General features: G+C 51.5%; 1 long non-coding RNA gene across 1 annotated transcript; it reads right to left on the bottom strand.

Moving 5' to 3' along the window:
- Nucleotides 1-11,628: 11,628 nt before the first annotated feature.
- On the bottom strand, nucleotides 11,629-13,504 carry LOC142589913 (uncharacterized). Its single transcript, XR_012829999.1, has 2 exons — nucleotides 13,362-13,504; nucleotides 11,629-13,280 (listed from the first exon to the last, which is right to left on the bottom strand). It is a non-coding gene; the product is annotated as an uncharacterized LOC142589913 (long non-coding RNA).
- Nucleotides 13,505-15,114: the final 1,610 nt, after the last annotated feature.

Raw genomic sequence — 15,114 nt, 5'->3', positions numbered from 1 at the left:
ACACCTGAAGTAGTTTGCGTACCCTGTGTGACGGGCTACAGCTTCACTGCTCACCCACCTTCACATAGTAGAATGGCTCCTCAATTTTATTTTCTGAGACTACGCCTACGTGCAACGGCTGGGGGAAAACGTGGGAGCGCGAAGGAATGGTGGACAGCCACTTGGATGCATCAACAATTTACGTGCAAGCTCGGCCTAGAACGCGTGTGATGAATGAAGCAAAACTCGACCAACCTTCTTACGCTAGTCGAAACAACAAGCGAGTAGCTGGAGGTTTTGCGAAACGAAAATTGCAAAGTACTTTAAGCTCGCACAGAACTTCGTTACAAGTCGATGACCTATTACGGATGACTGGGACCAGAATGCGCAAACTGTTCTTGTGTATTACAACTGCTAACAAATTTTGTAAACGGCTTTCTCAACCTCGTTGAATAAAATGGCTTTCTCGTTGACCAAGCAAGGTAACGTGCTCGTCAAGCAACAGAAACCCCACTTTGACCACCGGACTGCTTGCGCCCTCTCAACAGAACGCCGCTCGCTCTGCTGCCGCTCTCGCTTTGTGCGTGCTAGGAACCAAGAACGCGCGTGCCAAATAGCATCTTCCTCTTTGCAATCACTCTCTTCCTGAAGGGTGTTTCGGCTGCTTAAGGCAGTCGCGTCAATAGTGTAGCCTGATTTTAAAGCCGAGCTTTCTTTGCGGTCCGTCCCAGACTACGCGAGCAGGCCTGGGCACGCGGCGGCCGCGACTGCCCGGTGCGGGCTTAAACATCTCGGACTGTCTAAGACGCGGTTTGCTTTGGCTTACGTCACAGCGACACCACCGAGTGCATGCGTCGTCTCCTTGGATGCCGTTAAAAGGTCGCCAACAAAAAGACTCGCACAATTTAGCCAAAGTGAAATTTCGTGGCAGTTGGCCTTAAAAATGATATGAAACTGGAGTGAACTGATATGAAACTGATATGAAACTGAAGGAATTGCATTGAATTCTGAGATTTTACGTGCAAAAACAACCATTACATTGTGAGACACGCCGCAGTGGGCTGCTCCGGATTAATTTTGATCACCTGGGGTGCTTCGACGTAATTGTAACGGATCTGTAATTGTAATTGCCCTATGGCAATTTACAATTAGGACAAAAAAACGGCTTGCCCCTCGCAATATCAGCTGGTACGATGACTTGCAGGAAGTATCGTACTTTCTGGTGTATAAGCCGCATGTTCTCCCCCCCCCCCTCTTCCGTCTCCTAAATGTTTTCGTGTGGGAGCCTCATAAAGGGATGCGGTGCGCCGTAATAACAAGTGCACTAGCGCGACCAATATTCACGGTGGTCCTATCTGAAAAGGTACGCTCGAGCGGCCGCACTCTTTACGCTCGAGCCGCCCATCGCCGCAAGCCGCACCGCACGCTTGCGGTCGCGCGAAAAATTGCACGTATCCAGCACTTGTGCACAAATTACCATTTACACTGTGTGCACAGTGTATACCTTACACATTGTAAGCCGAAATGTGTGCCCAAGTGTTTGATACGTGCAATCTTTCGCGCGACCGCACGCGTGCGGTGCGGCTTGCGGCGACGGGCGGCTCGAAATCAGCCGGTTCGCAAGACTAACATCCGCTTGCGGCGTCATCTATTGGCGGCCGGAACAACCAGACATGGCTAACGGACAAACGCCTGCTGGGCTCCCGCATCCGCTAGACGGATGCGCAACGGGGCGGGGCCTGCAGCACAGCATCCGCTGCTAAACAACGTGGAAGTGCCAACGTGTGCCCGATATTTATTAGGTACTCCCAGCGCTTTTTTTTTTTTTTTTTTTTTTTTGCAGCACGCAGTTCTTCACTCCCCCAGCGTTGAATGAATAAACCTCGCCTGATTCGAAGCGATGTAGGAGGGTGCGATCTACTCAGGTAAAACTTTGACGGGGGTAATTAAGCGTAATAGATTCATTACTGAGGCCGAATTATTCCTGCGATGGCGACGTTCGAATATTGGGTAATTATCCGATTAATAATTACACTAAATTAACCATTTGGTGGAGGTATTTGCATAATCAATTAACCGATCGTATAATAAATTAACTGATAAGGTCAAATTACACTTAATCAGGTTAATGAGCAAAACGTGAACAAGGTGAATGCAGGAGCCAACGTTTCGACAAGTGGACTTGTCTTCTTCAAGCCTAGCGATTTACACATATTCGATCTTGATTGCACGAATTATTTCAGTCTAGATTAACTTTACTGGCATTAATGTTCTTAATTAGCCTCAATTAATACTTACGCTTCAGTAATTGCATATTAATTAACTTTCATGAAGATTTCCTGCCCTTCATTAAGGACTCATATTTAGGCCTAATTTCCGCCTAATTAATCATACGTCTCTCTTAGGAACCCTAATCACTTTTATGCCTTAAAAATTAAAAATGGGGTTTTACGTGCCAAAACCACTGATTATGAGGCACGCCGTAGTGGAGGTCTCCGGAAATTTCGACCACCTGGGGTTCTTTAACGTGCACCTAAATCTAAGTACACGGGTACTCTTACGCCTCTTCAGTACTCACTGTATAGGGTGTCCCAGCTAATTTCAGCGAAGGTTTAAAGGTATGCAAATTCCACACAGCTGTACAGAACAAAGATATTAACTTGTTGCTGGGCGAGTTGGTTGGGATCTAAAAAATACATTGTTGCGCCAAAAAAGGAAAATAAAGACTTGGGAAGGAAGAGTGTCTCTTCTGTCTGTCTGTTTTCTGTCAATCTGTCTTTTCGTACTCTTCCTTCCCAAGTCTTTATTTTCCTTTTTTTGGCGCAACAATGTATTCTTTAGAACAAAGATATTGTTTGCCGTCGCTTGGAGATAAATTATTTTCGCATTACTCCTAATTAGATAACTAGCATTATATTAATTAATCAAGTTCTCAGACATTAGAGTTAGGTTAAAAGAGTCAATGAGAAAACTGTAGAGCGACCTGAAAAACTGCCGATACAGCTTTCTGTTGCTCAATACGTGCTACATAAAAGTGTTTTTCCGAGTGTGAAAGAAGCCCGTAAATGCACGCAAGATTGCCGCGGGACTTGCCGCTCGAAACACTCTGGCTCTATTCGCGGGTTTCTTTCACGCTTGGAAAAACGCTTTTATGCAGCACGTATTGAGCAACAGAAAGCTGTATCGGGAGTTTTTCAGGTCGCTCTACAATTTTCTCATTGACTCTCTTCATCTATATTTGAGAAGTTGATTAATCAAGGCAAGTTATCTAATTAGGCGGAATGAAAGAAATATAACTCCAAGCGACGGCAAACAACATCACCTTTGTTCTGTCTGGCTACCTGGCATTTGCATACTTTTACACTCTGGCTAAAGTCAGCTGGGACACCCTGTATACAGTCATGATCATAAATATCTGCAGTCGTGCGTAGTAATAAGGCATTCTGATATATACCTCCGTAGGAGCCCATGTATACCTATGCATGGAGTGCGTCGTATCACGCGCTGTATACAGACAGATGGACGGACAGAGTTCCGAGAAAATTAGCCATAGAATGCTAACGCATTAATCTACGTTGGCCGTAGCTAATAACTACCGGGCGAATGCCGGCACTGCCACGTTTCCTGTGCGCTCGCTTACCGAGTGCGGTTAGCTAGCGGTAGACGCTGCGCTGGAGACCCCGCTTCTTGCGCAACAGTCGTGCGGGGGGTGGAGGGGTAGTCCAGCTGAATCCAGCAGGTGCTTGCCCATCGGTGGGCCCGTGGCCTCCGCGATCAGCTCCGGCGGCGCGCCCAACGGAGCCGATCGCGGAGGCCACGGTGAGCCGCGCCTGGTTAATCCGGACGCCAACAGATGACGCCCCAAAGCGGAACGTGCTAGACGTGCTTCGCATTGCTGCCATTCTTTAAGCAGCCGCCACAGAACACGGGGCCATGCGCCCTCGCATGTTTCCTTTCATGAAGCACCACCGTTCACTACAGCGCTCGGCGATTGAAACACGTTGCTCAGATCGCAGGGCGGTCCGCGCTTTTTAGCGCGATACCGTTAAAGGGCCCCTGAAACGGTTCGGACAAATTTTGTAGACGCGTAGGGTACAGCTTAAGTAGAACATTCGCACCACAATTTAAATGAAGCGTTACGTATTAATGGAGCTACAAGCGATTAGAAGTTATCCTCCTCCCCATCCACGCTTTTCCTCCTCAACTCGTTCGCCGAGCGAGCGGGGCTACGCTCCGCCTTCACTGGTACTGCGTCACGATGCGACGTCACATCGTCCACTTCCGGTTGTTTTGGAGCCCGCCCCCACCCGCGCGAGACCTCTTCGCTAGCCGCTTGGCTGTCGACCCCAAGCGAGAGCTATCGAAGCAGCGTGCGTTGCGAGCATTCTGTCGTAGCGCCGAACGTGTCTGGTATTCCGTTAACCACAGGCAAGCGGGTCATTTCGGCAAATCAATGGAGGCATAAACTCAAGCTGATGAAGGAACTTTGGCGTAGACGTACGTGAGCGGCCTGATCGGTCTACACGGTCCAGACACTTGTTGGCGCAGCGCTTAACCAGCCAAAGAAAGCGCTAATATTGCTCTAACCAAGTGTAAAACATTTTAAACATTTATAAAAACAACGTGTCGATGATTACACTCCTGCGAAAAGTACGCACCAGCAGCAAAGAAGAATACGCTTCGTTGCTGCTACTGTGTATGGTTGCGCTCTATGCCACCAGGTGGCTGCACCGTGCAGACCATTCACATTTGCCCTTCAGCTCATCTCGGCTGATCCCGTTACGGCACAGTCAAGCGGCCAGACCCTGTCCCCTTGCGCTTACGTTTGCCCTAATACGGGACTCGCGAAACGCTGTTGCGTTAGTAATCATCCGGTGTAAAGTGACCGCCACAAACGCGCAAATCCTGGCGCCGATCGGATAGCGGTAGTCCGATGCGCAGCAGCCAGTTCGCTCGTACGCTGCCTTGCAGAGGGACACGATGTCGCAGCTTGACATATTGCCAGTCGCTACGTTTGCAGTCCACAAGGCAACAAAGTCGCATCATAGTGCTCGCGAAAAGACTGAGACCAACTGTGACCGTGGAGCTCTCGTCAAAATGGAGTACGTTGTAACACAAGCAGACGACACTTGCTGTGTGCCGGAAGTGCTTAAGTGTACTGAAAAATTGTTCTTGTGCATTCTCTTTATGCTACTTTCTTTTCATAAAAACAAATTAACTAACATTCGAACTATTACGAAGATCGTTTGTTTACCATAAAGTTGGAAAAATTATCGATCACGCGCCCTGGTCAGCCAATCGGATAGCTCGGCCCACTGACGTCATATGGGTGATTTTGGTCATATGGGTAGGGGCGGCTTAAAATTCCGCCGAGCAGTGCGCTGCGATCGGCAGCGATGTGCATTTTTAAAACCTTATGATAAATTACACGCTTTACGCAGAGCACTTAGATGTGTCAATTAATGATCACAAGGACCTACTCTAACGACTCAGTACGTTTGTAGAAAATCGTCAAAAGCGTTTCAGGGTCCCTTTAAGGGCCCCGTTTCGCGAAGCAATGTGATGTCAGCGTCTGACGTCGCCTGGAGAGAAACCCTTCCCAATCACAACCACGCTGGCCCTACGCGTGGCGCAGATGCATTACTTGTGAAGAAGAAGACGCGCCTCGCGGCACAGACACATCGCCAACGCGCGGCTCGGCCCCGCTCGCGCTGTTGATTACTGTCGCCTTTTTTTGGACAGTGCTTCGGGCTGTCTCGCCGTTCCCGGTCGCCGCGCTTTTGCCTTAGGACACGTCGCCCGATATTGCCGACGTCGGCCTCAAGCGTTCGGCGACGCCTCTCGGCCCTTCCAGTACGGCAGCCAGCCCTTTCGCCCATACGCCACTCCTTCCCACCAACCGTATGCTCGTGCTGACCTTCCAGAATTTCCTTCGCGTCGCTCGCCATCCCCTCGCCGACGCACGCTCTCCCCAATGCGTCGGCGACCCGCACCACCTGACCAGGAAAACTGAACGTCGCAGTTCACGAGGCAAGAACTGCGCCCCATTCGAACTGTCTAAGTCCTCGCGCCTGTCCTGCTAACGTGATCGAAATTAGTGTAGAAGGTGTTCCTGCATTCGCTCTTGTGGATACCGGCGCAGCCGTTTCTGTGATAGCCGCCAAACTGTGCCGTTCGCTGCGCAAGGTGACCACGCCGCTTTCTGGACTGTCGCTTCGTACGGCAAGCGCTCAGCACGTCACTCCGCACGCAGCCTGTACTGTACGTGTGCTTATTCACGGCATTGTTTACATAGTCGAGTGCATTGTTCTTCCCACCTGCTCGCATGACGTCATCCTCGGATGGGACTTCTTATCCCGTCATAAAGCCGTGATCGACTGCGCACGCGCCGAAGTTGAATTTTCCCCTTGTGACGCACCCTTGCACGAAGATTGTGACCGCCCTTCTAAACTTACCGTGCGCGAGGACACAGATATTCCACCTGGCTCCTTCGCTCTCGTACCAGTCTCTTGCGATGCCATCACTGATGCAACGGTCCTCTTCACACCTTCCGACCTCTTCATGAGCCGTAAATCTCTCCAACTACCCTTCGCAACACTTGACATGGCTGGCGGCTGTAGCAATATATACTTTTGCAATCCCCTCTGTGCGCCTATTACATTGCTCGTTGGTGAATGCCTTGGCATCGTGGAACTCCTCGACTCTTCGTCTTTGGTTGACGTCCCCGGAGACTCTTTTGATGTCGACTCCGGCCAGTCGTCTTCGATTTCCGCGCTTGAAGAGACGTCCAAGGATGCTTTCTCGAGTGCCATCGCCGATACCCTCACACCTGCCGAACGCGCCGACCTTCTTGATCTCCTGCACCACTTTAGAAGTTCATTCGACGTTTCACAACCTCACTTGGGCCGCACGTCGGAAGTGCAGCACTACATTGACTCCGGTTCACATCAGCCGTTACGTCAACGACCCTACCGCGTCTCGGCCGAAGAGCGTCGTGTCATTACCACCCACGTCGAAGATATGCTGCGCCGTGACGTTATTCAACCTTCGCACAGTCCCTGGGCATCGCCTGTCGTTCTAGTTCGCAAGAAGGACGGGTCTATTCGCTTTTGCGTCGACTACCGTCGGCTAAATAAGGTAACCCGCAAAGACGTCTATCCTTTGCCGCGCATCGACGACGCCCTCGACAGTCTTCAGGGAGCAGAATTCTTCTCGTCCCTTGACTTGCGTTCGGGGTACTGGCAGGTACCGATGGCTGCAGCCGATCGCCAGAAAACCGCATTCATTACGCCTGACGGCTTATATGAATTTAGCGTAATGCCGTTCGGGCTTTGTAACGCCCCTGCCACATTTGAACGACTCATGGACAACACGCTGCGTGGCCTCACGTGGTCCATATGTCTGTGTTACCTCGACGATGTCGTGGTTTTCTCGCCTGATTTTCCGACTCACCTGCTCCGCCTCAGACTTGTTTTGACCTGTCTAACGACCGCTGGCCTCCAACTCAACCTCAAGAAGTGCCGCTTCGCCGCGCGAGAGCTCACCATTTTAGGCCACGTTGTGTCCAAGCACGGCGTTCTACCCGATCCTGCAAAACTTCGAGCTGTCGCTGAGTTTCCGAAGCCTCAGACCATCAAAGAACTTCGGAGCTTTGTGGGCCTATGCTCATATTTCCGGCGCTTTGTTCGGAATTTCGCATCGATCATGGCGCCATTGACTCAGCTTCTGCGCGGTGACACCACCCTCTCCTCCTGGTCCCCTGCATGTGACTCCGCCTTCGCTACGCTGCGTCGTCTTCTCACCTCCCCACCTATTCTTCGCCATTTCGACCCGTCGGCTGCAACTGAGGTACACACAGATGCCAGCGGGGTCGGTCTCGGCGCCGTCCTCGCCCAACGAAAGCCAGGCTACCCCGAATACGTAGTCGCCTATGCGAGTCGCACGCTGACGAAGCCTGAGGCCAATTACAGCGTGACCGAAAAAGAGTGCTTGGCCTTAGTATGGGCACTTGGCAAGTTCCGAGCATACCTGTACGGGCGCCCATTCAACTTGGTCACAGATCACCACGCGCTTTGTTGGCTTGCCAACTTGAAAGATCCCACTGGCCGCCTAGCCCGTTGGGCATTACGCATCCAGGAGTACGATATTCGCGTCGTATACCGCAGTGGGCGAACACACTCCGACGCCGACGCCCTGTCTCGTTCACCTTTACCTCCAGACTCGGCCTGCGGAACAACTCCCGCACACTCCATCTCATCTCTCGACATGGACTCCTTTGCCACCGCACAACGTCGTGACCCGTGGATCGCGTCTCTTTTCGACTATCTTTCTGGATCATCGACTATCCCTGTATCCCGAACCCTCCGACGCCAAGCAGTTCATTTTGCCATTCGTGACCAGCTGCTCCACCGACGCAATTACTCTCCTGAAGGCCGTCGGTGGCTTCTCGTGATTCCCCGCAGCTTAAGGTCACAAATATGTGCCGCTTTCCACAACGATCCACAGTGTGGCCACGCCGGAGTCTTCAAGACGTACGAACGAATTCGCCACCGCTAATACTGGCGCGGCATGTACAATTTTGTACAAAAGTTTGTTCGGTGCTGTCTTGACTGTCAACGCCGCAAATCGCCGCCTTTACGCCCGTCTGGTGCCTTGCAGCCGCTCCCGTGCCCTACCACACCCTTCGATCGCGTCGGCATCGACCTATACGGCCCGCTTCCTATGACTCCAGACGGCAATCGGTGGATCGTAGTTGCTGTTGACCACTTGACACGCTACGCCGAAACTGCTGCTTTACCAAGTGCTACGGCACGGGATGTAGCCTTTTTCGTTCTACATCGCTTCGTGCTTCGACACGGCGCACCTCGAGAACTCCTCAGCGATCGAGGTCGCGCCTTCCTCTCCGAAGTCGTCAAAAGTTTGCTCTCGGAATGCCGTATTATTTATCGGACAAGCACGGCATACCATCCCCAGACTAACGGACTCACAGAGCGATTTAACCGCACACTTGGTGACATGCTGTCGATGTACGTGGCATCTGATCATGGTAACCGGGACCGCATCCTTCCATTCATCACGTTCGCGTACAACACCGCGATCCAGGCCACTACGAGATTTTCACCTTTCTTCCTCCTGTATGGCCGCCAGCCTACGCATACCATCGACACGCTCCTTCCATACCGTTCTGACGCCTCCGAGTGTCTACCTGTGTCCGACGTCGCCCGACAGGCCGAAGAATGCCGCCAGCTAGCGCGCTCCTTTACGGCCGAGCAACAGCAGCGCCAGAAAGAAAACCGCACCGACACGCTTCCGAACACCACCTACGCTCCAGGCGTTCTTGTGTGGTTGTCTGTGCCTTTCCAGACTCCGGGGCTTTCCTCAAAACTCGTCCCAAAATTCGAAGGGCCTTACCGAGTCTTGGAGCAAACATCTCCGGTGAATTTTCTAATCGAGCCACTGTCACCACCTGAAGACTTGCGCCGGCGTGGACGTGACATTGTCCACGTCTCGCGTCTCAAGCCCTACCACGACCCTCTGCCTCCTGATTCTTAAGGCGCCAGGATGGCTCTTTTTGTCCGGGGGGAGATTGTGAAGAAGAAGACGCGCCTCGCGGCACAGACACATCGCCAACGCGCGGCTCGGCCCCGCTCGCGCTGTTGATTACTGTCGCCTTTTTTTGGACAGTGCTTCGGGCTGTCTCGCCGTTCCCGGTCGCCGCGCTTTTGCCTTAGGAGCCGCCAATAAACCTCTTCTCATACTGAAATAATTGAGCTCATCGCAGTAAAATACGTCAGAGAAATGGTTAACTACGACATAAACACAATCTACAGACACTATAGCGTCGGATTTCGATTTGAATTTATCGAAAAAAACAACATAATTCTGTTACGCGGAATCCCTCTTCCGAGTGGCGTTGCCCGCTCGGTTCCTTGCAACAACGCCATCGCGTTAGGCTCCGTGGATCCGCAAGAAAGCTGTGGTTGCCGGGAAGCGTGACAATCCCTAGGGGATCTTTGAAATCTATGGGTTACCATGCTTAAAGGCGAGGTATAAGCGTCCTCAAAATGCTTGCGCCCACTGTCGATAGCTGGGTGATCGTCGAGAGGGGCTATTGCAGTCGAAATCCACTACGGAGACTCACTTCGTGGGTGAAAAAAAATTCACCAACCCGCCGTGGTTGCCCAGTGGCTATGGCGTTAAGCTGCTGAGCACGAGCTCGCGGAATCGAATCCCGGCCATGGCGGCCGCATTTTCATGGGGGCGAAAATACCCGTGTACTTAGATTTAGGTGCACGTTAAAGAACCCCAGGGGGTCGAAATTTCCGGAGTCCCCCACTACGGCGTGCATCATGAAGTGAGTGAATGTGTGGTTTTTATTGGCGCAAGGGCCAGGTATGGCCAAAGAGCGCCAAGCATCATAAAGTGGTTTTGGCAGGTAAAACCCCCAAGATTAAAAAGAAAAATTCATCAGCTCGATGTCTCCAATGCCCAGTAGTGGCGCTTAAAGTTCTGACAGGCACGCGCTCTGTGCATCGCGTTTCAGTCACTGTACACGTTTTTTCCCACAACACTACATATTCAACAGATGCAAACACCCACCACCGCACGCCAAAGTAAACAGAAGCAGGCGGTTGCCCGGAGGAAATTGCAGGCGCACACGTATCCCAACCCGGTGATCCTTCGCCTCTGCTACTCCGACGAATGTAAAGCGTGCGAAACCAGAGCGACGCAGCAGCACATGCCGTGGTATTGCACCGGTAGCGAGCTGCAGCAGTCCCCAACGAACGGGGTAGACATGGCAGTCTCGAGCCGTGGGGCGCGATGAGAGGCGGCCCTTCTCGGACACAACCTCCGCGGTCAGCTGTGGGCAGTCCGGCACGTCGAGGAAGCTGCCCGCGTCCAAGGGCTCGAGGCCGTCACATAGGCTGGGGTGCTTATCGCCCCACCCAGCCCAAATCGCCGGACATTTTGAATAAAGTTTCCACTCACATCGAGCACAAGGAACTGTGCTCGGAAGCATTCAAATAAGAATGCAATTTTGTTTTTTAAGGTGTAGGGACCATGGCAAAAGCGTCATCTCAGCGTAGCGGCCATCCTAGCATAGGCGCCTTCGTGAAATGAGGTCACGCGTACGAGTTTGCAGTTGGCGTTTTTTTACATATGCGTTTTTGCGAAGGACAGTAATTTAGTGCCATGAGATCGGCTAGTAAGGTATCCCACGATGAGTGTGCTTAATCGCGTTTCATCGTGCCGACCGAGCTGGTTTGATTGTTTCGTTGTCCATATTTCGAAGTACCGTACTTTCTGAACTAGAAGTCTCACATTTTACAAGATCACAACGAAAAGAAAAATAGCTGCATATAAGACGTACCACGGTATATCGGAAGTTCACGACGACGCACTCAAATCAGCTTCAACGCCGACTGCGAAGTGTCCGATCGTTAGCAATCTGTAGTACTGCTGTTATAAAAGATCTCAGCAATGCCGCAGGGCGGGTAATGTCCATGTACGTTAGAGTGTGTGTGCTGTGTGTGCGCCTTTGACTAGCTGATACAATTCCCAACATAGCCATCAACGCTGTCAGCATGCTGCAAGCACGCTGAAAATCGCTAGAGGTATTTCGAGTGCAAAAGAATTCAGACGCCACAATGTGTACACTCTGGAACTAAGTCCAAAATTTATTTCAGTCGGCATCTAACACCGGGGAACACCGAAGTGTTGACAAGAAGATGCACTACAAAAAAAGCCGAATCATTTACAACTGTACAATGGTATGCATGGAAAAATAGTGCTATGTAAAAAATATTTTATCTACTTTATTGAGTTCCAGAAAAACATGGTTCAGCGAATACATGTCATAGAGAAGTACAAGAACTGAATGCAAGCAGCTAAATTTCCACAGGGCAGTGAACGATCAAGAAGGCCAAAGGGAAAGGTAATCAAACAGTCCTAAGACTTAATACCGCAGGCATCTGTGGTGGTGGTGCTATACTATGAATGTCCAATGTTGCTGGAGGGAGATTCAGGAGCTGCTTTGCTGTGGAGTGGTACGCAGCTTTACCGATCACGTGAATAATCACACCAGACAGGTGTTTAAAATGAGCCTGGTGCCATGCCAGCACCAGATAAAGAATGAGCTTATGCAGTTGTGACCGTCACTGGCTAACGTAGATGCTTTGCCTTTAATTCATCCCATGTACTTTTGGTAATGGTACGCTCATGTGTTGCATTAGCCATGATGAACCAATTGACAAAGAAGTCGACAAGGAAAAGCTACCAGCAGAGATCACGTCGAGTGGAAAGTAATTTGACAGGGGCCCTGGACAAATCTATGAGTGGATCACTGGACACCCTTCAAGTAAGGGGAATGCCCAGCGACAAATTTGGAAGGGTTTTGGAGAACACTTGTGACCATCACTGCGGAACCATCAACGATCTTTGTGAAGGAATTCACCGATTCGGAGAGGTCTGCCACGAAAAACTGCATGGAAGAAATGAGAACACACCCGAGCTAAAATGAAGCCAACTACAAGATGAAACAGGCGAAGTAGCACGCGCGTACAATAGACATACACTACAATACATACATACAGTACTACATACAATAGACAATAGCACGCGAGTACAACATACATGCAACATATACTCGCACACGCATGCTCATACGCACACATAAGCGCGCGCTTCTTCGCAACGCGAACCAGCATCAGCGTACCATTACGAGAGCACATGATATGAATTAACGTGCACGAGCAAGAATCCCCCCGATCAACCCAATGCTAGACTGAGCAGCGTACCACACATGGGTCAGCAAGGTGGCTAGAATTGTTTGATCCACTTGTCAAACAGCCACGTACTCTCAATTTGCGTCTTCATCGAGCGGCCATGAAGCAGCTGCAGGGCGGAAAGAACTTTTGCAAGGATGTCGAGGTCGCTGTTCGAGTCATCACTCCATAGTTGTGCACCACCCGCAAAGCAGCACGGAGCACGTGGGGAAGGACTATTGCTGCAGCTGAACGTCGTTGGACGTAGCAGTGTGATGAACAGTCACAAAAGCAAGGCCTGCCGTAGTAGGGCCGGCACTAGATGTCATCGCCTACTGCGCAGACGTCAGATCTTGACGGGGGCAGGTGCAGGGGGCACGTTTATGGTCTCACGTACAGCAGGGCTGTTAGCACAGGTTTCTTCATTCGCCAGGAAAGCAGTGGCTGCGAGGCTGGAGCTGAAGTGCCCAGGCGGTGAGCCGCGGAACGTCATGGGTCTGGGACACGGCAGGACACAGGGAAATCCGTTGCGAGAGACTGAAACTGCAAGGAGGCGTCGTGGTAAGGACCCGTCAGTACAGTGGCACAGTACAGGTCGGAAGAAATAGATGTACTTACGCGCAGTCAATGTACTGCAGGGCGGGTAGTGCAGGCTTCTTCGTTCGCCAGGAAACCAGTGGCTGCGAGGCTGAAGTGCACCGAAGGTGAGCCGCACAACGTCATACGTCTGGGACACGGCAGGGCACAGGAAAATCCGTTGCGAGAGGCTGAAATGGCAAGGAGGCGTCGTGTTAAGCACGAGTCAGTACAATGGCACAGTATAGGTAGCAAGAAATCTACTTACGCGCATTCGGTGTACTGCAGGGCGGGTAGTGCATGTTTCTTCGTTCGCCAGGAAACCAATGGCCATGAGGCTGAAGAACACAGGGGGTGAGCCGCGGAACATGATACGTCGGGGACACGGCAGGGGACGTTGCTGGACTGCGCCAGACTCGATGGCCTGGGTTGCGAACCTGAAACTAGAGGGGCAACTCTTCAAATAAGGAGTACAACCAGAAAGTAGGTACTCACCATGGCAAGGGTCAGCGCGCGAGGCGTGGTCGATAAACTCGTCAAACATGGTCCGCGCGTCGAGCGACAAAAACACAGCGTGGCATCAAGAATGGAGAGGAAAAAAAGTGTCACCACATACTTTGGCCACAACGCGCCGCGCTGCGGACCGAAGGCAACGTCCATTCTTCAGTGACGCTCTGGAAGCAATACGCCACTGGTTAACACCCTGACAATAATTCCGTGTGCCAGTTACTTCCGCGGTTCAACATTTCGCGCCCTTTTTCGCGCGCGTGGACGCAAAATGGTGGCCGCGGAGCAACGGCACTCGGAAAGGGTCGACGTCCGTGTCGCAAACGAGAGAGGACCCCTGCCAGCTGTGGCCTACGCGCAGCGCCAGCTACCTGCCTAGTGTTAGCTCAGCCTGAAGCTACAATCGCCCCACCATGTCCTCTCCGCTTCCGTCACGTCGACGACCCGATGTGGCTGCGGCCGTCGTAGGAAAGCTCGTGCCCAATGAAGCACCACAGTTAACTGCACCTATTTCGCCAATATAGCCAATCAATTTTTGATGAAGTTAATAGCCGAGCCGCCCTCACAAGCTATACACACTCTCCCACCTCGTGGGTTAGATGCCGAAGACTCGCAGCGACGACAGTTGCTCCTTTGTCCCTCAGGGTAGAGCCACGGTCACTTTGTTGCAGGAGCTTGACCTACGCTTGGAAAGCTGAAGAAAAAAAAAATCACGGTAAGCAGGGGAGTTTTGAAATGTCCCGTATTCGCACGAGAATAATGCGACCACGAATACTACACGAGGGCGTGGGACTGCCAGTCCTAGAAGATTTTATATATTCATATTACGAACATAACGCCAACTCATGCCGATAAAGAACGCATACAGGTGAAAGCGCATGCGCATGGCTTTATACATCGTCACCACGTAATGACGTCTCAAGACGAAGTGAAAGGACTGGCTCGGACGCCTCACTGTCGGCGAGAACGGCGTCACCAGTTGCTCCCGCTAAAGCTATTGGACAAACAAGCGCCTCAATTATGCCAGCAACACAATCGAACGCTACAAAGCAGCCTTTCACGGCGATTCGTTGCGAGACTTCGAAGACCCACCTGGCGCGCCTGCACATCAGCGTCTATCGTCTTGGGCAAAGACGTGCCATTCGTACACCACGAGCACATTCATGCGGCATTAAGAGCGTTGTAAATCAAATTACGGCGCAAAATAAACACTGGGGCACACAGGTGAGCAGCCTTATCTAAAGCGGTGTCTAACGTTGGTGCCTGGGTCGAGAAACAAAAAAAGAGA

This window comes from Dermacentor variabilis, chromosome 8, assembly GCF_050947875.1.
Source record: "Dermacentor variabilis isolate Ectoservices chromosome 8, ASM5094787v1, whole genome shotgun sequence".
NCBI lineage: Eukaryota > Metazoa > Arthropoda > Arachnida > Ixodida > Ixodidae > Dermacentor > Dermacentor variabilis.
This window is presented reverse-complemented; position numbering and strand designations above follow the sequence as displayed.